Source organism: Lagopus leucura, unplaced genomic scaffold, assembly GCF_019238085.1.
Source record: "Lagopus leucura isolate 7727_CA_CO unplaced genomic scaffold, USGS_WTPT01 Super-Scaffold_100001, whole genome shotgun sequence".
NCBI lineage: Eukaryota > Metazoa > Chordata > Aves > Galliformes > Phasianidae > Lagopus > Lagopus leucura.
This window is the reverse complement of record NW_024962262.1, coordinates 25,211,828-25,233,887: the sequence shown is the minus strand read 5'-3', so window position 1 is coordinate 25,233,887 and position 22,060 is coordinate 25,211,828. Positions and strand designations below refer to the sequence as shown.

The window sequence follows — 22,060 nt, the reverse complement described above, 5'->3', positions numbered from 1 at the left end:
GAACCAAGACAAAGTTAAATGTAAAAGTTACTAAAGTGCTTTCAAGAATATTATTTACTTGACTTTTGGCTGGATTAGAATCTAAAATGAAATGCAAACGGCTACTGGGGAAAAATGAAGAAATCTGTACCCATAGAGGACAGATCTAGGAGAGAGGAGAGGCTGAGGGACAGGACGTGGAGATTTTAAAGGACTTTGCTTTTGATTAGATTTAGAAAGCTCCATTAAAGGAAAAAAATCTACAGGAAGACTGAAAATAACAATTTGGGGTTGTAAGAGTGAATAACAGCAAGCGTGTAGTACTGGTTTGCAACATGGCAGACCTGGAAAGGGTAATGGAAAAAACCCTCACATACACAACTGTCAGGTCTGCAATAAAAGCAAATAACCAAAAACGTTCCATGATTTCTTCTATTTTTAGAACTTAATATGGCAAGACATCTAAAAAAAAAAAAAAAAAAAAAAAAAAAATGATGCTGTTCCCAAATTTATGATTCTTGTTTCTGAAAAAGATATCCAAGTAAGTCCCGTGGATTAACAGACAATTAAAATCCTTCTGAGAAGAAAAAGACAAAAAAGAGAAATGAGAAATTTGTGGAAATACTACATGCCTTCAAAGCACTTCTGTGTTAAAAATTTAAGTCAGAACACTTCCAAATAGATGGTGTGTGCTCAGCTTTGTTAAGCTGCACAAGAATGGAAACAGAGGGTTCAGGTATGTGGAGCGAGCCAAGATGGTGATTTAGTAGGACAGCTTTTCCATAAAAGTATGTGATTGAGAACTACATTTCTCTATAAATCTGTGTTATATATCAAATACTAATGCGTAATATCCCTGTTTCTATATCAATCTATTGATATATAATCATGTAACACATTTCTCCTATGAGTGTAGCCACATACTTTAGCTTTAGATACTGGCCCGCAAATTCATGCATATGGGTAATAGAAGGCAGCGGACCATGTAAACAGCCAGCATAGCACACAGTGAAGCTCACGGAGAATACCCTTCTATCACCAGCCCCTCTTCTAGACGATTTCCTTAGATATACTAGATAAATGAATAAAATATTTCTTAAGTGCGATAAAATATATATTGACGTTTTAAAATATTTTATCTGCGATTGAATGGAAATGAGCTTCATCTGGCTCTCAGGGCACAGCGACACGTGCAGTGTGATGTTTCCCCGCCACGCGCCTTATCACGCCGTCTACATGCAATCTTCTTCCTGCTACTGCTATTCATTTTTCATGTGCCAAGTATTCATTAATCCTTTAACCTCTGTAGGTAAAACCTAGTTTTTCTCTGCAGAACGCTCAAGGCTAGGAAATCATTGCTCCCCATTCCAAGTGCTAATACTTACGTTTTTATTGATAAATCTGAATACAACCTATAAATCTACCCAGGTACCATTTCCAGCGGAGTTCTGAAGTAGCCTACTTCTTGCAGGACTGCATGTTTTATCTTTTAGAACATGGCGCTACAGTGTTAACTTTTGACTTGGGTTAAATCTTCTGTAAAGGAAGGAATCACATTCCTAATCTCTTGTGAGTTTTTGGAGCTGGCACTATGCGTGAAGTAACAATAAATCTGCTGTTTGGGTCATCAGACTGTATTTTAACTCTGCGCTCCCTCTTCTCCAAAGGAAAAGATTACACCAGAGACAAAATAATAGCAAATCACACCTAATCTCCTTTATGGCTCACAGAGACATATTTATATACAGTGCGGTGTGGACTTCTGTTTCTGTCTGATTTAGCATTTCTTATTTGCCATCCTGCCTTTTTTAACCTTGTGAGATAACACACAGGGATGAAGAGCAAGGAGCTTGCTTTACCCGGAACGCTCATGCCCAGAGGAGGCCGAGTGCCGTTCATGGTAAGGGCAGAACACACCAAGCACTGCATGGATGTACTTCAGGTTAAAGGAACAGATGCTGGTTCTGGTTCCTCAGACTCCATGGGTAACTACCGGGTAGAAGAGCAAGCATTCGTTTTTACGTACTGAAAGTCACAGCATTCAGCAGTAGTTATTTACCTGGGCTCGGCCCGGCTCTCTGTGTAAATACGCACACCCTACGGGTTGTTACGAACATGGTTGCGTGGCAGGCCAACCTCACAGCCACAGAGTGATTCCTATGTTGTGCTTTACTCACCAAACCATTACCTGAGAGGTTACAGACTGGGATTTGAATGTGAGGAGGACAGGAATGTGACTGGAGCGTAAGCCAGGGACCAGCGTGGCAGTGGGACCTGAGGAGGCTTTCTGGCCTCCTTATGCTGAAGGTCTCCTGATCATCACCCAGGGGCACACCAGCAGCCAGAGCTGGTCACAGCCTATGGGCACACCAGCCCTGCTGTTCTCCCCTCAAGCAACAGGAGCCTGAGGGAGAAGGCAAAGAACAGCCACAACAGCTCTGCGCTGAGCAAAGGCTGGGAGGCTGGTTGCAGGGCTTGGGCACCACGTACACGTGAGCCAGCATGCTTCCACCAAAATATCTCGCTGTATAAACATGTACGAGGGCCACTTCAATAGTAATGCCTCCCATTTCATTATTTTGGCCCACAACTTCACATATTGGTGGTATGGTGGTAGAGGTTGAACCTTCCTGACAGTATTCCATTACATGCTGTTGCCGTGTGATGGATGGCAGCAGAGGGACAGTCTGATAACATGGCATCTAACATGGAAGTGCATACAAGCAAAAGCGTGTCATTGAATTCTGCCACGCAGAAAACATGGTGCCCACTGACATTCACTGATGCTTACTGAACACTGATGGAGACCAAACAGTGGATGCGAGCACCGTGAGGTGGTGTGGCTCAGCAGTCCGAACAGTGACAGTGTGTCACCTCGTCACCTCCACTTGTGGAGGGCACAGGCTCTTCTTCATCAGTGCTGAAAATGCACGGATCATGGTTGTCACCATTGAAAACCAGTGTTTAGTAGCTGAGAATTTATCTAACAGTGTTGTGCTCTTTGTATTGGTTGAGTTTCTGCGGAAATAAACAGGAGGCATTACTTTCAGAGTGACCTACACCTTAGTAAGCATACTTTGGAGACGAAATAGGTGTTTACTTCTCAAAGTTTAGACACCAAGTCCCAAGATTCACGTTTTTGTTTCCTAAGTGCTTTAAAGTAACGCCTTCAGCGCAGCCATGCAATAACGACTAATTCCAGGCTGTCGGACTGCCTCTATCCACGCGTTGCCACGAGAGCCCCGTGCTCCGTTACCCTCAGTTCCTTCGTCTGAAACCCTTCCCATAAGAGAAGTTCTCGGTTTGCAGAGGCGTGACCCTACACACCCACCTCCCTACAAACAGAAAAAAAAAAAAAAGAAAGAAAAAATCCCAAACAAATCGACAACCAGCCCTCACAGAGTTCTCAAAAGCTGCAGTGTGTTTATTTAAGACAAAAAAATCACAAAGGAAGGTCGGCACAGCTCGGCCCCCACCCCTGCCAGGTGACCGCCCGCACCCCCACCCCAAGGACGGGGCCCCCGCCCACTATTCCCTCCTCGGGTCCGCCCCGCCCCGGCCCGGCAGCCACCCTGCGGGAGGCGAGGAAGGGCCACCGCCCACGGCCGGTGCTGCCTACGGCGCTCCGCGTCCCCTCCCTCCCCACCGCCTCGCAGGGCTCCCGCTCCGGGCATCCCCTCGGCGCCCCCATCCCCAGGACGCCCGCCGCGCCGTGCGCACCCCCAGTCCGGGCCCCGCCGGCGGCCCCTCCCCCGGGCCGGGCGTTCCCGTCTCCACCCCGGGGGCGGGCGGCGCACCGAGCCCCGGGGCGGCTGCGGGGCGGAGGCGCGGCCCCTCCCTCTCCTCCCTCCCCGCCCGGCGGCCGGTGGGGGCGCTCGGCGTGCCAGCGAGGACACCGGCGCCCGCCGAGGCGAGAGGGGACCGGCGCGGCGCCTTTGTCTGAACGGAGCGGCTCGCTCGGCTGCCCCGCGCGGGGCTCGGCCGCGGCGTTGCGCGGTGTTGTGGCGCGGGCGCGGCTGAGGCGGCGCCGGGAGCCTCCACCCCCGGCCCACCCTGCCCGCGGCTCATCATGTGACGCGGGTAAGTCGGCGGCGAACGCCGCGCTTCGCCGGGGTGCCCCCATTCATTTTCTGGGGACGGCGGCGAGCTGCGGGCGGGCGGGGGGCGCTGCCCCGGCGGAGGGGGCCGGGCCGGGCAGCGCGGGGACACCGCGCCGGGGGGAGGAAGCGGCGCTCCGGCTCTGCGGCTCCGCTCAGGTCTGTGCCCGTTCCGTTCCTTACCGGAATAAACGTAACGTCGGCGTTATTTGGCTTTCGGCTGTCCCGGCCAGAGCCGAGATGAAGTGAAATAATTAAGAAAAAAAAAAAAACAACAAACAAACAACGAAACAACCCAACAGAAAGCAGAGGGGAGGGAGAGAGGGGGCTCCGCGCGGGGCCGGGGCTGCGGCCGGGCCGGGGGTCCGCGCGCCCGAACTTTCCCCAACTTTCCCGCTGAGGCCGCTGCGGGGGGCTGCCGAGGGGCAGCGCGGGGCCGTTTGTGTCTCCCCTCCCCGTCCGCTGACCTCCGTCCGGGCCGGCCGCGGGGTCCGGGCGCTGCCCCCGCCCGGCCGGGGAGCGCGGGGTGAGCGGCGGTGCGACCCCGTCCGCCTGCATCCCTCATCCCTCCGGAGAGCGTCCGCGCCGCCCTGTCAACCGTTTGCGTTGCCGTTGTGTGCACGGGGCGCTGCGTACCCGTGGCTGTGCCCGGCCCGGCCCGGGGGAGCCGTGCGGCGGAGGTGCGCTGCCTTCCGCCCGCCCTCAGCGCGGCCGTGGCACCCGCTCTGCTCGGGACTGAGCCGGCAGCTGTCAGCGCTGTGAATCGGAGCAGATGTGTGTGCGCCTACCGGGGTCAGAGCACCTCGGTCCGTGCGAGGTGCCGGGGATAAGTTCGCTCCCCCCACCGTGGCTTATGTCAGCCTTTGGCAGCTCCCCCCTCCGATCCCCCGGGTAAGTAAGTAAACCGCTTTTTTTTTTTTTTTTTTTTTTTCTTTCCCTCCACCGTCGTACGATAAACGGTATTCTCTTCATTTTTTTCCCCTTCGTTCCCATCCTGCTCAGCCCCGGCAGGTAGCGACCGCGACAAGTTCTCAGGGCCGCTTTGTAGCGCGGGCGCCGGGCTCCATTTTCTGGAGCTCCAACTCCGTAATGTGCGGGAGCGGCGGAGCGCTCCGTGCGGGATCCGAGGGGGGGGGGGGGGGGGCCGCGGGTAGCGCACTGTGCATGATGTCAGGCTGCGCGCACCGCGCCGCCGGGCTCCTGCGCGGTATTCCTGCGGGGGTGCCCGGAAATACCTTTCTAACGGGACGTAATCAACTCGCGAACATCGCCTGGAAGCCGCCGTGTCGCCCACCGGGAGGTACGGGCGAGCCCTGGGCCGCGCTGCGAGCGGAACGCCGCGGCCCCCCCGCTCCGACCGCCCCCGGCTCCGTCGGTCGGTGGCGGCCGCTGCGGGTCCCCGGGCTGAGCCTGGCGGATGACATCACCGTGCCGCCGGCCGCAGTGCCCGGGCTGCTCCCGCCCCCCGCCCCCCTCGGATCTCTGGAACCAGGCGGTGGGGGTAGCCAGAGGACGAGGTGGTCCTTTTTTCGCTTTTTTTCCCTCTTCTTTTAGCTTCTCAATTCGTGGAGCAGTGCATAGCATTTAAAGGGGGCTGTGGAAGAAATCGTCTTTTCCCTGCCATCCGCCAGCGCTTGGCTGCAGGGAGAAGCGCTGCGGGGCATTTGAGGAATGATCGCGTTGTGTGCTGGAGGGAGTTAGGGATTTGGGAGGTGCTCTTTGGTTTCGGCGTCAGACTTGTGGAGAAGGGGAATGGGAGATGAGGGTGGTTTTTGTTTTAATTTCTATTTTATTCTTTTCCTTCAGCAGTACTTGTAGTAGCATTTCCAGGCTGCCTACCCGTTGTTCCGCTAGAAAAAAGCCTGTGCTAAAAAGGCATCTGAGAGCCTAAGGGAGGCCAGAAGAAAATCTGTAGCAACTTTTAAAAATAAACTTTTAAGATGATTGCAGGACTGGCTAATAACCATGGAGCCCTCTGTCTTTTGGGATTAGCCAAATCTGAGCGTGTGCAATTTGAGCTTCACTTCTGAAGTGAGATTTAGGTACTGCAGCATCAAACCAGCTCTTGTGCCACTGAGAGGGTTTAGGCTTCAAACCCCAGTGGTAAGAATAGTCCTTCTGCTCTTGAGTTTGCAGACCTCTGCAGTGTGTGACTGAACCCCCCTGTAATTAGGTAGAAATAAAGAACACGCTATTTGGGCAAGAAGTCTCTTCCAGGTGTTTGAGGTGCGCTTTGCCACACTTCAGTGTTGCTGAAACCCTGTGAAATTTGGTGCGTGTGTTTTAGCACTTAGAAAGGCATCCTGCCGTTGAGCTTTTGGATACGCATCTAACCACCCAGAGAGTTTATCAGCTAAAGGGAAGGCATGTGCTGTGTCTAATTATTAAGTAGGCAGTGCTTGCTAACTCCACCTTCCCAGTGCTGTGGTGTTGCAGCCTTCATCTTTGAGGCTGCTGGATGATCTCTGAGCTCTTTGGGATGGCCAACTCCTTGCTCATTTCCCAAAGGCATGAGTGTTCTTTGTGCTGGGTAACAGATCTGCTCAGTGCAAGGTTGGTTTTGACCAGGTCTTTGTTCCACTCAGGTTGAATATACAAATGCCTTATTCACCATCTCATATTAATAATGCTGGGGGAATACTCTTTTTTTTTTTTTTTTTTTTTTCTTGAAATGTTTCATTTTTGGTTTCTGAAGAGTTGTCTTGATTTATTGTGTTGGGACATAGTTGTGGTTTGCCTTTCCATAGAATCATGGAATGCCCTGGGTTGAAAAGGACGACAGTGACCATCTAGTTTCAACCCTCCTGCTATGTGCAGGGTCGCCAACCACTAGACCAGGCTGCCCAGAGCCACAATCCAGCCTGGCCTTGAATGCCTCCAGGGATGGAGGTACTTTCTTGACATAAATACAAAGAGAAACAAACAAAAAATTTCTTCAACTGGAAATTTCAATTTTGGAAAAGCTGAGATGGATGCAGCAGTTGAGACTTTGACCTTCTCAGCTCTTGACTAGTGGTTGTTTGCTACAGCTGCAGCTGTGTGCCTTTGAAAGAGGAGGAGCTGCGCATGAAGCATGCTCACTTTCTTCAGCTATGAAGAAAACATAGGAAGATGCATGGTGGTTCAAAGTGAGATTTTAAAAATTATTAAGCAGTCAAAGTGCAGCTTTTCCTTTATTGTTGTGTTTTCCTTTATGTTGTTGCCATGCCGTAAGACAAATATTTACGTCTTCAAAGTGCAAATGTGAAAGCATGAAGTGATGATTTTCCCTATGCAGTGAAAAAAGATTATTTTTTTAATGAAATAAAAGCATTTCAATTTTATAGCATCTATGCTGTAGTGCTGAAGACACTTCAACAGTGCTTGTCAGTCAAAAGCTCTATGTAAACTGATTCTGTTGAACTTCAGACAGACCTGTATCAGCTAAATGGATTGTTTTTTAAGTCAGTCCTAAACATGAAAATGAATGAGCAACAAGAGTTATATTTGCAGGTTATGTTTTGCTGGGATAAATTCTATCTGGGCAGTCAGCTCTGTAGGCAAAGTAGAGTACTGATGAGACCGACTGTGTATGTAGACCAAGTGCAGTAGTGGTTAGAATTGGACCTATATGAGGAAAATTGTGCGGTCTCTTTTGGTTTGTACTAAAACTGAGCTGGTACTGTTGCAGAAAGCCCCTTCCTGTGTAGGTCTGCTTAGATTTGGAGCCCAAAAAGGTGTTAACTTTCTCATACTTCATTGAGGTTTGGTGTGATTGGTTGAAGTTGACTCTGAATTTGTGCTTTTGTCATTGGTCCCAAGCAATAAATATAATGCAAATACAGACGACTGTTCTTTAATCAGTTGTATTTATTGTTTGGTGGCAGGGAGTTCTTAAAAAACAAAACAAACACTGAGAGACAGAAGGAAGGAAAAAGATCAATGTGGCTTTGCCAAGAAGTGAGTGGATCTGTGCTGTATATAATGTTGAGCTAGTGTGGGTTTTTCCTTTCTTGATTTCAATGTAATACCTCTTGGTATTTTTCAGAATGAATAATTTAGACTTTAGTCTAAACCACAGTCAAAGTATAGTATAGAATTTTTTTGTTTTCTTTTTGTCTATTGCAAAATAATGTGATTTGAATTGGAGAAGACGTCTTGATGTTATGGCTGTGCCTGGCTCATAATAGCTGTTTCTCTTCCATTTCCTGCCTTTTTTGGCAGAGGTGGTGGCATGAGCCATTGCAGTGTTGTTCAGTCGAAATACACAGTAAAACTTGGCTCAGGAGTCAGTGTATGATCTTGTGTGAAACGTCTTCAAAGACTGCAGGTGGCACAGCATAGGTCCATGGGTAAACTTGGGTGCTGATCTAAGAGGGGCTGTCCTCTTGCTTTTCTGCCTCTTTGCACTGTGACAGTGTAGAGGTGACTGAAGCTGTATCAGACCACCACTTGTAGCAGCCCCTGTGGTCTCTGAATAGTCAGTCCATGGTGCGAAATACAACCAGTGCTGGATCCTGAAGTGTTGGCTCTTCTCCCCCTTCAGGGAGCTCCCTTGCCCTCCAGTCTTGATCCATTCTACTGACTATGCACATCTACTCAGCTGTGCACATCAGCTCTTCTGTCAGAGGAGTCTGTTCATCTGCAGATGCAAAGGTAGGACTTGCCTAGGTGATGGCTTGCTGACTATAGTTATTGTTCTTAACTCAAATGAAAAACCACACAGTTAAGGATGCAAAAGCTAAGGTATGTCAGAAATAAAATTGCGTGTGTAAGATTGAAGGGAAATCACATGATTCAAGACTTTATTCATTAGTGTAGACCATTGTAGCTTGACATTTCCTCTGAATGCAATCCTAACAATGTCTGGATTTTTATTTTTGTAATCTCTTGGTTTGTTTATTCATAGATACTTTTTCCCCCCTCTGGAACACAAGAAAGATGTTTTCTCGTGCTTATTGTTCTGTGGGTTGCTGGTAGCACTCGCATTGATGGGCTTTGAATTTGCAGCACAAACCAGCATCACTTGAGTTAAGGAACGTCTGGTAAGCAGTAGCAAGCTTTTGTCCTCTGCGTGAACCAGCCCTCAGAAGAGGAATGAAGTATGCTTTTTGCTAATGGCTGGCACGGTATTTGCTACATAGCAGAGTAATGATGGGACTCAGAAATCCCCAGCTTTGTTCCTGGCTGTGGGGTGAACGTGCTGCCTTTGTTTAAACACAGAACAATCAAATGCATGACCTTGGACATCAGTGCAGCAAAGGGGATAATTAATCAGACATATCGTGTTGGAGACCTGAGCTCTGGTCTCAGCTTTGTCAGATGTCGCGTTAGGATAACTGCTTTGTTATCCCTCTGTGAGGTGACAAGCAATGATCCCAATTTCTAATTAGTGTGGGCGTTATCCACTGGTCAGAGCTGTAAAGAGCACAAGGTTATGAATGCTAACACTGGTCTGCCTGCTGACTACCGAAGAATGATTTCTTTTTCTCTGCCTTGGCCAAAAAGCCCATTTGTGATGGTGACATGGCATCTGTGTCCTAAAGGCTTAGATACCTGTCTGCAGTGCAGGAAGCTTGGTGACACTGTCAGGCTGGGTCACTGCAACTGGCCTGCAAAGAGCTGGGGCTGTCGGAAGGAGTGCTTGGGGCCTGTTAGTGAAGTTGGGTGTCTTGCCAGCAAGTTCTGGAAGCCTTCCTGAGCGTGTGCAGGCTGTAACTTTGGTAATGGTGTTCAGCTCTCAACAGACTGGTTGCGGCACGGGGAAAGGTGATTCTCTAACCCCAGCAGTTTCTACGAGGAAAGTATTAATCTCCTTCTGTGGATCTCTGAGGAAGAGTCATTCCAAGTAAAAACATCCTGAGTTGTTCTTTAGACTTTTTCCTTTACCAATATAGTCAAAAATACCTGATGTATTCTTGAATACTTTGATATCAAACTTTGCAGAAGCAGACACTGAGAACTTCAGCTGGAATGACTGTTAAATAGAATGATCTAGCATCAGAAGTTTGCTACATTAAAAAAACTGGTTGTCAGTTACTGTGAATGTTATGGTGTTTTTTTGTGTTTTTTTTTTTTTTTTTTTTTTTTTTTTCCATGGGACTGGCATTTTTAGATGATATGCTAAAAATTCAGGACACTTTTCATAGCAGATGTGATAGTATGTGGTCATCCTCGCTAGAGTTAGTCATATTAGTTGCTGGTTCTTCCTAGGAAAAAAGGAAAGATGGCTGTATTAAGCAGTAACGCTTGGCACAAATCTGAGCAGGACTTAAAATCAGAATAATGTAGGCAGTCTTTGAGTGTGCTATGCTGGCATAAAACAGTTCTGAATAGTTTTGGAATAAGAGTTGGCAGTGCTGCAGGAGAGCATGTAAAGAGCTATGATTGATGATGCTTTAAAATCTTTTTAAGTGTTGGACAGTAGTTGGAGCTATTCCAGTTTCTTTTTCATGGAATCTTGTTGCAAGAAAATTTGGGTTAAGTGGGAAATGAAAAGATTTTTCTTAGCAAAAAACCCTAAAACATAAGTTGGGAATATCATTCCTTTCCAGTCCCTGTAAATCAGTAAGTTACAAGACAACTTAATTTTTCACAGTTTCTACCTAGTCGCAGTCATAGGGGACCTCCAGAGATTGAGTCCAGCCCCCCTGCCAAAGCAGGTTCCCTACAGCAGGTCGCACAGGTAGGCATCCAGGCAGGTCTTGAACATCTCCAGAGAAGGAGACTCCACCACCTCCCTGGGCAGCCTGTTCCAGTGCTCCGTCACCTCACTGTAAAGAAGTTCTTGCGCACGTTTGTGTGGAACTTCCTATGCTGCAGTTTCCGGCCATTCCCCCTTCTCCTGTCTCCACATACTGCTGAAAAGAGTCCGGCCTCGCCATTCTGCCCCCCACACCTCAGATATTTATAGACCTGGATCAGGTCCCCTCTCAGTCTTCTTTTCTCAAGGCTGAACAGACCCAGTTCACTCAGCCTTTCCTCACAGGAGAGATGCTCCAGGCCCTTCACCATCTTCGTGGCCCTCTGCTGGACTCTTTCGAAGAGATCCCTGTCGTTTTTGTACTGGGAAGCCCAGAACTGGGCACAGTACTCCAGATGAGGCCTTACCAGGGCAGAGTAGAGGGGGAGGATCACTTCCCTCGACCTGATGGTCATGTTCTTTTTAATTCACCCCAGAATGCCACTGGCTTTTTGGCCACAAGGGGCACGCTGCTGCACACACCAACCTGTAACAGTGCGTGCAGTTATTCCCTAGATGCATGATTCTACACTTGCTTTTATTAAACCTCATCCGGTTTCTTACTGCCCAGCTCTCCAGCCTGTCCAGGTCTTGCTGAATGGTGGCACAGCCTTCAGGCATGTCAGCCAATCCTCCCAACTTTGTATCATCAGCAAACTTGCTGAGGGTGGCCATTATCCCCTCATCAAGATCATTGATGAAGATGTTGTACAACACCAGACCCAGCACAGACCCCTGAGGAACACCGCTGGTTACAGGCCTCCAACGGGACTCTGCACCACCAAGGATGACCCTCTGCGCTCTGCCAGTCAGCCAATTCTTAACCCACCTCACTGTCCACTCATCTATCCCACACTTCCTCAGCTTTGTTACAAGGATGTTGTGGGAGACAGTATCAATTAAATCTTTTGTATAGATGGGGCCCTGCAGAATTTTGAAAGGAAAAAATAAACAAAATGCTGTTGGGTTTTCTTCCTTTCTGAAAGGGAGAGCATGCAAACTCAGTCTAGTTGGCATGTAGATTTGGAGGCTGCTAATTGAAAAAGTATTGCCATGATTTCCAGATCTGTATTCAGCTGAGTCAACATTTTGCTGAAAATGTCTTCAAAGTATATCTGAAGAATATGCATCAGTAGTTCTAGGCCTTGTATTCTGGAAAGATCAGTAGTCACATGAAACAAATACAAGCACAGGACAAACTGAAAAATAATATTAGATTTAGAACAATTTTTTTTTTTCACACCCCAGCCCGTATTCAGGATAGATTTATTTTATGCTTGCAGGAGATGTGCTCTCCTTTAGTTTCTGTGTGCTGCAGGATTTAAGAAGGCAATATTTCTTTTTCATTGCGATTGTAAATAAGCATGTGGGCAGGGGCAAGGGTGGGAGTCTCTCATCTATGCGTAGTAGTTGAAAGCACTTGTTGAAGAGAGTTCTGGTGGATAGCTTGAATAAAACTCATTCCTTTCCTTAAAAGAAGAGCCTTGCTCCATCCTTACTTCAGAGGTATGTGCTAAAGTCACGATACTTGAAGTGTTCTTACGGTAAAAAAACAAAACAAAGTCTCTCATTGAATGACTACAGAGAAAGTCTAACATGATTAGCTTGCACATAGGCATGCACAGTGTTCTTGTTTAAAAACAAGTGAGAGGTGACTGCACTGGTCATCTTAAATCCTTGGGAAAACATTCCTGTCTCTGTGGGATTTACTGGTGGTGAGGCAGGGAGATTCTGTGTGCTGTTGATTTTTGTGTGGCTTCCATGCTAACACCGCACACTGTGAGAGCAAGCACCCTTAACCAGGCCGTGGTTTTCTTCTGTGGGGAAAAGCACCAGGAACTTAACTGTTTGGTACCCAAGTCATTCTGTGGGCATGACCCAAAGTCCATCAGCAGAAGTGAGAAAAGCTTGTACTTTCACATTCCTGTCAAGCATGGCTACAGTTCCTTGCAGCTTTCATTAACTCATCTTTTTCCTCTTCTGGAAAAATAAGACTTATAAATAAAGGCAGAAAATTTCTTTGTGTGATTGAATTGACTACAATCAGAATGAGCTCCTTCACATCCATCAGTTCTTCTCACTGTGTAATTATCTGTTGCTGCTTCTGCCTCCTGTGATACTGTTTCCCAGTATCTTCTTTAGGTGAAAAATACTGTTTTCTGCCATTGTTTTCTTCTGCTGTAGCCCTTCTGCTAATGACCTGAGTAGAACAGTCTTGTAATGAAAAGGCTTTGTTAATTTTTAATTTTCTTTTTTTCCCACTGTTTTTTCTTAATCTTTCTACTTGTACTCCTTTATGTACCCCAACCTGCAGGCCAATGAAACTTGTCATTTGGGCTGTGTTTGCTGTGTTGGTGGATGTTGTTGCTAGAGGTAGCGTTAGATATTTGAGATAACCTTGTATATTACTGCAATGCTATAAATAACAACATAAAACTAGATAAAAATTAGAAATATAAAAGTACTGTCTATTGAAATGTTCTCCTTATGTTATACGATGTTACAATTAATTCAGCAAAACTAAATAATTTTATCTTTATAAATGAATCTGTAGAAGTAATTTCTGAAGAAGTGAGGCATGTGCTGTGGCAATCATTTGATACAATCTAAAACTTTAATCCCGGTCAGACATGATGGACTTTTTGGTTTCAAAGTTGAATGAGTAAGCTTTTATAAAGTTTGAGGCAACGCTGTGAGGTAAAAGAGTTATGTTCTGAAAGCATCTTAACGACACTGAATGCCACAGAAAAAGTGAAGCCAGACCTGACCAGCGTGTAAGTTCTGAAGACTTGTAAGGAATTCTGTCTGGATAAACAGGCTTGCGTTTAGCTGTAAATGTCACATTTGGTTCATTCTTTCACTTCATAGTTTGACTGACTGATTTTGGAGATACATCTAGCGGCATTGAGCTTAGAAATGAACTCTTCAGTTGGGGGTTTAGGTGTATTTCTAGGCTTTGTTCCTCTGAGACTACCATTGTTGTTCTTTCTGTCTGGCATGGGTATTCCTCTCTCTTTGTATGGTGCTCTTCTGCCTAAATGTGAAGCCCAGTATTGAGAGTGGGATTTAATTCCCTGTGTCCTAAGCTAAAGATCATATCAGCCCCAACAGAGAGGTGTGTAAATATGTATTTTAAATCTATGATGATATAGTGAAAAAGATTTTAAAGCCTATGTTTAAGTTGTTAATTGAGGAGTGAAGCTGAATTTCAAGTTCACTGCCGTCCTGAAGGGTGGTTTCAGATGATGGTGGGTTGTGTTCAGTTTTCAGTTGATGGTGAATGTGCTGTGATTTAAGCAGATCCAGAAGGAACTTAGCGTAAAGTCAAGGTATATCAATTGATGAAAGAACTTGGTGGGGTGAGAAGGGAAAAATAGGCCGGTCAGCCTCGCTTTGTTGCCTGGCAGAATATGGAGGTTATTCTGGGAGTTAACAAGTAAACACCTGAAAGACAGTGCAGTTGTTGGTCAGGATTTCTGAGGAGAAGTCCTGTATGGTGATCCTTTTTATGACAAGGTTACTCACCTTGGAACAAGCAAAGCTGGTTGATGTAATCTTTTTTTAATTTCAGCGAAATTTTTGGTGCTGTTTCTTGCAGAATTCTTCTGCACAAAATGTCAACATAAAGCTAAACAAATACATAACGCAGTGGGTGAACAGTTGGAAGACAGGTTGGGCTCAAAGGGTTGCGATAAAGTGGTATTACACTGGTAATACCATTTACCAGTCACTGGTAGGATTCCACCTACAGGGGCTCTGCTGTAGGGCCAGTTATCTTAAGTGTTTTAATCAATGATTTACGGACAGGACTTGAAGGTGTACTATTTCCACTGTTTGTGGGAATACCTGTGGTTGCCTTGGTAGTAGAGAGACTTTGCAAGGAGAATGACAAATGGGAGGACTGGACAATTGCCAGCTGCATGAAAAGAGCAACTGCCAGGTTCTGTATTGGGTGCAGGCTGAGGAAGAGAGGCTGGTGAGCAGTCGTACAGAGAGGGATCTGGGGTTTCAGGTTGAAGATGAGATGAATATGAGCCAGCAGTGTGCCCTGGCAGCCCAAAGGGCCAACGGTACCCTGGGGAGCAGCACGCCTAACTGCGGAGGGGCTGTCCTGCTCTGCTCTGTGCTGTGAGGCTTCACCTCCTGCACTGGGGGGCAGGGCTGGGTGCCACAATGTGAGAAGGACATAAAGCTATCAGTGTCTTAACGGAGGCTCTGAAGATGGTGAAAGATATGGAGGGGAAGATGTATGAGGAGCAGCTGAAGACCCTTGATTTGTTCAGCGCAGAGCAGGCTGAGGTGGGGCCTCATGGTGGCTGCAGCTCCTCACAGGGAAAAAGAAGGGCAGCACTGATCTCTGTTCTGTGTGACAGTGATGGGGTGTGAGGGAATGGCATGGAGCTGTGTCAGGGGAGGGGCAGCTGGGGGCTGGAGACAGGATCTCCACCAGAGGGTGTCAGGCGCTGAACAGGATGTCCAGAGCAGTGGACGTAACACTGAGCTGCTGGAGTTCAAGGAGTGCTTTGGACAGTGCTCACAGACATTCAGGTAGAATTTTGGGTAGTCCTGTGTGTAGCTGGGAGTTGGACTCAGTGATCCATTGGATCCCTTCCAGCTCAGGGTATCCTATGACTCAGTGGGGTCAGGTTGTAGATTTGTTACTTTGAAGATCAGATAAGACTGTCACAATAAGCTAATTTGGTTTGAATTTTGTCATCATCACCTAGGCTTACATACTTTGCTGGAGTTAGAACATCTATGAATGAGTAGGGAGGTGATCATCTCCCTCTACTCAGCACTGGTGAGGCTGCACCTCGAGTACTGTGTTCAGTTTTGGGCCCCTCACTACAGGAAAGATGTTGAGGTTCTGGAGGGAAGGGCAACGAAACTGGTGAGGGGACTGGAGCACAAGTCTTATGGGGAGCAGCTGAGGGAGCTGGGATTGTTCAGTCTGGAGAAGAGGTGGCTCACAGGAGACCTCATTGCACTGTACAACTTCCTGAAGGGAGGTTGTGTTGAAGATGGATTTGGCCTCCTCTGCCAGGCAGCGAGCAGGACATGGGGTGATGGCCGCAAGTTGTATCAGATGAGATTTAGGTTAGACATAAGGAAGAACTTTTTCTCTCAGAGAGTGGTCAGGCACTGGAATGGCTGCCCAGGGAGGTGGTGGAGTCACCATCCCTGGCAGTGTTCAAGAGGCGTCTGGATGACGTGCTGCGTGATACAGTTTAGTGCTTGTGGTGGCAATGGTGATGAGGAGACGGTTGGACTGGATGATCTTATAGGTCATTTCCAACCTTGTGATTCTATGATTCTATAAATACATGATTGTAATGCAGTAAAGAATCATCTGTGTTCTTCAGTAAGCAGTCCCAGGTATTTATAATTCCCCTAACTTTTGTGCCTTATTTGTACCCTGAATTCATCCATATACTTGGCTCCAGCCATTGTACTTCTGTCTCTTAAGTTAGTGGTCAGCCAGTCTTCTGTCGATTCCTTCTCTTTTTGTTTCTGGAATTTGCATAATTGAACAGTGTTTTAATTTGCAGTTGTTGGAGAGAATTGATTGAAATCATTTTTACTTCAAAGTAGGAAGCAGGAAACCTTTGTTTAAACAATCAGTTTAAGCATTTTTTTTCTGAATACTTACGTGTTGTTTCCAGTGCTGTCCATTGTCTAAAGGATGTTCTAAAGGATGATCAACATGCTGATAAACAGGAGAAATCTTTACATTCTGCATAAGCCACTTTTACCTAAGAGAATGCACACCCTTGTATGTGTATGTATATATATATACATCTAATACACGTGTAGTATGCTTATATATGTGTGTGTATATATATGTATATTAGATGTATATATTGTGTATACACATATAAGTATACTTCTGTATTAGCAGGGGGGTTGAACCTAGAAGATCATTCTGGTTCTTTTAAACCCAGGCCAATTCTATGATTCTGTGATTAATGGAGTTGATTCTTCTGTTGAAATTTTGAGTTAATAAAATTGCATTATAAGAGGAGTTGTGTTATTTCCTGGAATGGTTTAGTTTTAATACTGACTCATTCAAACTGTACTTGGGTGGAAACTGGAACTCTCCTAAGCCCCAGGAATCATCACTTAAATTATTTGTATTATTTATGTCTATTTTCAATGTGCCTGGTTATTATAAAAATCTTAATAAAAAGTATTTGCTGTTAAAATTGATTTTTATATTAAATAATGGGAAAATGTAATAAAAGAAGAGAAATAGAAGAAACCCACAGGTTCTGTTTAAATTGTACTTGAGAGTTTTAGAACTAGTATGTATCATTCTTCAGCATATTATTTATACTAAAAGATTGGAAGAGAAATTAAATTTGTTGTGTTTTTTTTGCTCCTAATACACTTTTTTAACTTCTGTGTGGGCTGTCTAGTGGTCTGTAGTAGTAGAATAGGCTGTGAAAGAGATGATGCTCTTGTGCAGCTGCTTGTTGGTTAGTGCATTTCATTTTTGTTTGGTCTGTAACTTTTATCAGATTAGTAACGGTCATTTCGTTGAAACTTCAGCAAGTGAGTACTGCTTGAATGTGGACAACAGAAGGAGCTTAAATAATTTTTACAATTTTAAACTTTATTTTTTCAACTTTTTTGAGAAGAATCGCTTTAAATAAAAATCAGATTTTTTTTCATTTTTTTTCATTTTTTCATTTCAGTTTCATAATAATTCAAGAAGACTAGTTCTTTACTGAAGACTATGTCTTTACTGTAGAAGTTTAGAGTACTGTTTGTTAGGCTTTTTCTAAAAGTATTAATCTTTGTCAAAAGATAGAAGTGCCCGTCTTTTCATATTGTGAAACTGCATGTGAAAGTAACTACTACAGAGGTTTCACTTTCCCTCATATAACATCACCATTTAAGTGCCTTTTCTGAAATGTCTAATGTGCTTATGTTCTGTTGTACTACTTGAGACCTTTCTGTCTCTTGTTTACCATTTTTTCTTTCCGTGTTTGTCCAGGATCATTTCAGATGTAATAATGCAATTCAGGTACTCAATTTCCCCCTGTAATTGCTGCTAGTTTAACCATACCATTTTTAAAAGAGGGAGTGTGGCTGTCAGGTGGTTTTGCTGAGTTTGGCTCAACCTCAGGAAGTTCTGCTCTTTCACAGTAATTTCATCGTTGATGTCCTGCTGATACTCAAACTAACTGGGGCTTTTTCCTATAATTATTGCAGACTTCTTAGAGACTTGCTTTCGTATGTGCTGCTCTATTTCCCCAGTCTTCTCAAGGAGATATGTAAATAAAGCTTAATTTCTTCGTATTCTGATTGTAAAAATATGATAATGGAGAAGTTTGTTTTCATAAGGAAACCAAACCAAAGATAGGCTTTTCTCTTTTTTCCTCAGCTTTTTCTTAACTTCTTGAAATAGGCCAAAGCATTTTTATTTATTTTTTTTTTATTTGGCAGCTTTTCCAGTGTATGCAATGTACTTCAGCACAATAACTCCGTTTCTGCTTGTATTTCTCTTGGAGACAGATAGGTATGTAGGATGCAGCATTATCAAAAACTGTGCAAGTTGGAAGTGTTGAGTGTCTTCTTCCTTCTTGAGGAAGAAAAAGGAAATTTGTTGGCTCAGTCTCTTTCTTTCTCCAGGTTATTGTAACTACTGTAGATCATGTCAGAAGGATCAGGTTTAGGAACAAGTGCCATTGTGCTATATAGCCTTGTGCAACAAGTCAGAAAACTGAAAGGAGCTGTTCAGAACAAAGATAGTATTAATGCTTCAAGCTGTACCAGGAAAAAAAAAAAACAACAACAAAAAAAACCAACAGCTCACCAGGTGAAGAGCACTAGAAATACATTCCGTTGAGGCTCTGCCAAAATAGTATCTTGTTTTGCTCTTGAGAGAAGTTCAAATCAGTGTTTATTTATCAGTGTTTTAAAAGAAGGAAAGAGAAATACATTGTAAAAGCAGATTCTATACATGTCTCGTACAAAACTATTACAGACCTGATTGGACTGTGGGGAGACATCACCTTTCTGAAATCAAATTTACCTTCCATCATCTGTTACAATCCCGGTTTTTGCTCCACATCCTCCTGTTCGTAAACTGGCTTTCATTTCACTCTGTGATAACTTTATTTAGGCTTCCAGTGGAGTGCTTGAATTGGGCTTGTACTTTACTCTATTGGACTTAGTACTATTCATGATTTTTATGCTCTTTGTGGACCACCAGTTTATTAAGAAATAGCCTCTTACAGTCAAGGAATAGTGTTTCAGCCTTGTGAACAGCTCTCCATGGAGCTTTTGAACTGTATTCTGAGTGCAACTCTTCACACGGCAAAGGAAGAAATGTGAACCTAAAGCATATACAGCCATTAGCTTAAAATCCTAATATGCTATTAATGATATCATTTTCTATTAAAGTGGAAGCTTCAGATGTCGCATGTTGTTCTTTGCCAGTAATACTGCTTGTTTTCTTCAGTGTCTGTTAGGCTTCTTATTTTTTTTACTTCCAAGCTTTTTTATTTTTTGAATGCAGCATTAGTTTCCATTGCATGCATTTCTAAATGTAAAAACCAGTCATTGCTTAATTTATATTTTTGTGTTATAGATCACATAGCACGTTACAGGTCCCTGGAGTCCTGAAATTCTGCTGAAGATTTATTACAGCAGTTCCTGAAAACACTGTGGTAAAGCAGTAACCCATTATTTTCTGAGTTAATGCAGTAGACAGCTGGAACTGCACGTGGCATCTCCTCGCTGCTGGCTGTATTACCTTTGGGAAAATCTGTGATACCTCACAGCTTACCATGTGGAAGGCAACTCCATTTCTTCTGTTAAGGGTGGCTCTCACAATCGTTTTATGTCCATCTGGTTTCTAACTGGAGGCATTCAAGGCCAAGCTTGATGAGTTTCTGGGCAGCTTGATCTAGTGGTTGGCAACCCTGCTCATGGCACAGGGGTTGGAAGTAGGTGATCTTTGAGGTCCCTTCCAGCCCAGGTGATCCTGTGATTGTATCTCAGGGTCAAGGTGACTATGATTTGGCTTGTGGTCTAGGAGTTTTTCTTGAGCTTTTTCCTGTTCTTGCACACTGGACAGGGGCTCCCTTTCATATGTCTTTTCATGGTGGTTTGTTGTATTGAGAAATGGCTCGAGTATCTTATCAGAGTGTTTCTGCTGTTTCTTATCTCTTTCCCATTTGTGTGATTGAATCACAGAATCACAGAATGGCCTGGATTGGAAGGGACCTCAAGGATCATGAATCTCCAACCCCCCCACCACATGCAGGGCCACCAACCTCCACATTTAATACAAGACCAGGCTGCCCAGAACCCCATCCAACCTGGCCTTGAACACCTCTAGGGACAGGGCATCCACAGCCTCTCTGGGCAGCCTGTTCCAGCAGCTCACCACTCTCATTGTAAAGAAGTGAAGAAGTGGAGTGAAGTGCAAGTTGCAGGGGAGACAAACTGAAATCAAGTTGTGGGGCTCAGGATAGGGGGAAGGATACAAGTAGTCCCAAGAAAAGTAAACTAACACATGCATGCGTGTTTTGTTTTGAAGTGGCATAAAGATAGCCCACCGTTGCTGAGCAGTGATTGAAGATCTTTTGAAAGCTATTGGATGCTGAATATAGTTTTAAAGCAGCACACACAGCATGTTGTTACCCATTAGTAACATCTCAATCAATCATCAGCTGTAGAATGGTGTTTGCCATACTACAGACAATTTTTGAGACCTTTTTTTAAACAGGAATTGGCTTTCACTGATTGCCAAGAAAGTTTGTGTAGCTAATGTAGTGCCTGGTATATTATGTAAAGTGATTCTTTTTTTAATGGGTTCAGTTTTTTGGGTACTGTATGAACAATTTTGCAGCTACTTCTACACTTGTTGAGAAGCTGCAGGTTGATTTTGTGTGGTATTCTCAAATCTGGATCCCTGCAGGTTGCAGATTTGTGTGAATGACAATAAATCTTTCTTACTGTCTTGATCCATGGATTTGGCTTGGTGTCTGTTCTGGCAGGAGGAGGTTGTGATCCCTTCTCGTGTTTCTCTCAGCCACGAGAATACATTTTGTTACCAAATGTGTAGTTCTTTTTCTGACTGAATCAATGGCAATATCCTGATGAATTTTGATTCTGTATTTTCAATGCTAAACAGTTCCATGGGAGCGTCTTGCAGGTAGATGTGAACAGATGAGGAAGTATGATGTGTATTGTTTTTTAGTCTGGATTTTTTTGGTAAAACTTGACTCTATTTTTCAGGAAGGATGTTTGGGCAAATAACGCTCTTCAGGAACGTAACTGTAGAGACACCATCACCAGTTTTTTTTGGAAACTGAAATCTTACACAACTTTGGAAAAGTTTGCAAGAGCACAGAAATACTGATGCAGGCATTTCATTCATTTTTAAAGTTTGAAGTATTCATATGAATCAAAGTGGAATTCGTAGGTTTGTTAGTGTTGTTTTTTCCTACATTACTTTTTCTTCCTCTCCAGATAGATTATTTTGTTGTTACTTTGCTGATAACCTACCTCTTCCAAAGTTCTCATCCACAAAATGACTTTGAGTATGTCATGTGGCTCTGGTGTTTTATTTTATTTACAGGATCTGTTCAGCTGATCATTCCTTAAGCTGATTTAAATGGTTTTCTTCTATTTTTCTTACTTGACAAACAAAAAGTTCTATGATGATGTGTTGTTTTAGATTTGATCTTCTTCATTAACATTTACATTGAACTTTATTATGAGATGCATAATACATTTTTGGGGTGGTGGTGGCATGTTAAGACCTCTGTAGTTGGTGTACTGACTGATAATTTAGAAGTCATTTAAGAAGTGCTACACTTTTACATATGAAAAATGAATGTACTGCTATTTACCCTGAACATTTTAAGATCAGTGGGAAAATTACTACAGAAAAGCAAAGTAATACTAGGGTTATTATACGTGTTCTTCACAGTGGGAAGTCAGCAGGGATTTCTATATGTTCTTATCATGGAAGTTGCTTCGGTTGTTTCTGCAAGCTTTTTTTTTTCCTGGAATGTATAAGGAAAGGTATGACTTTCTTTTGTGACACCAGGAAAAACTTCAGTGAGCCATGTAACCATGAAAAGTATATTGAAGGAGCTGTTTGCAAGAGGTATTACCCATTTGGTTTCCTTGGAAACATGAAACATGATTTACAAATATTGACTTGAGAAAGCTACAGCTTAGAGGAAATCCTGAATTGTTGGTTCAGGCTTTTAAATTAATATCTCTGAAGAGTGTTGACCAT

At 44.4% G+C, this 22,060-nt stretch overlaps 1 protein-coding gene across 2 annotated transcripts in view; it reads left to right on the top strand.

Annotated features, from left to right (window-relative positions):
* The first annotated feature begins 3,994 nt into the window (after window positions 1-3,994).
* The window catches only part of KLF12 (Kruppel like factor 12), a 264,971-nt gene continuing 246,905 nt past the window's right edge, over window positions 3,995-22,060 (top strand). Inside the window, exon 1 of one of the 2 annotated variants that reach the window (XM_042866866.1) lies at window positions 3,995-4,059. The gene's annotated coding sequence lies outside the window, so the exon portion shown is untranslated. Of the gene's footprint in view, window positions 4,060-4,862; window positions 4,968-22,060 lie in introns of those variants that run through there. The other variant, XM_042866868.1, reaches the window with a different exon arrangement.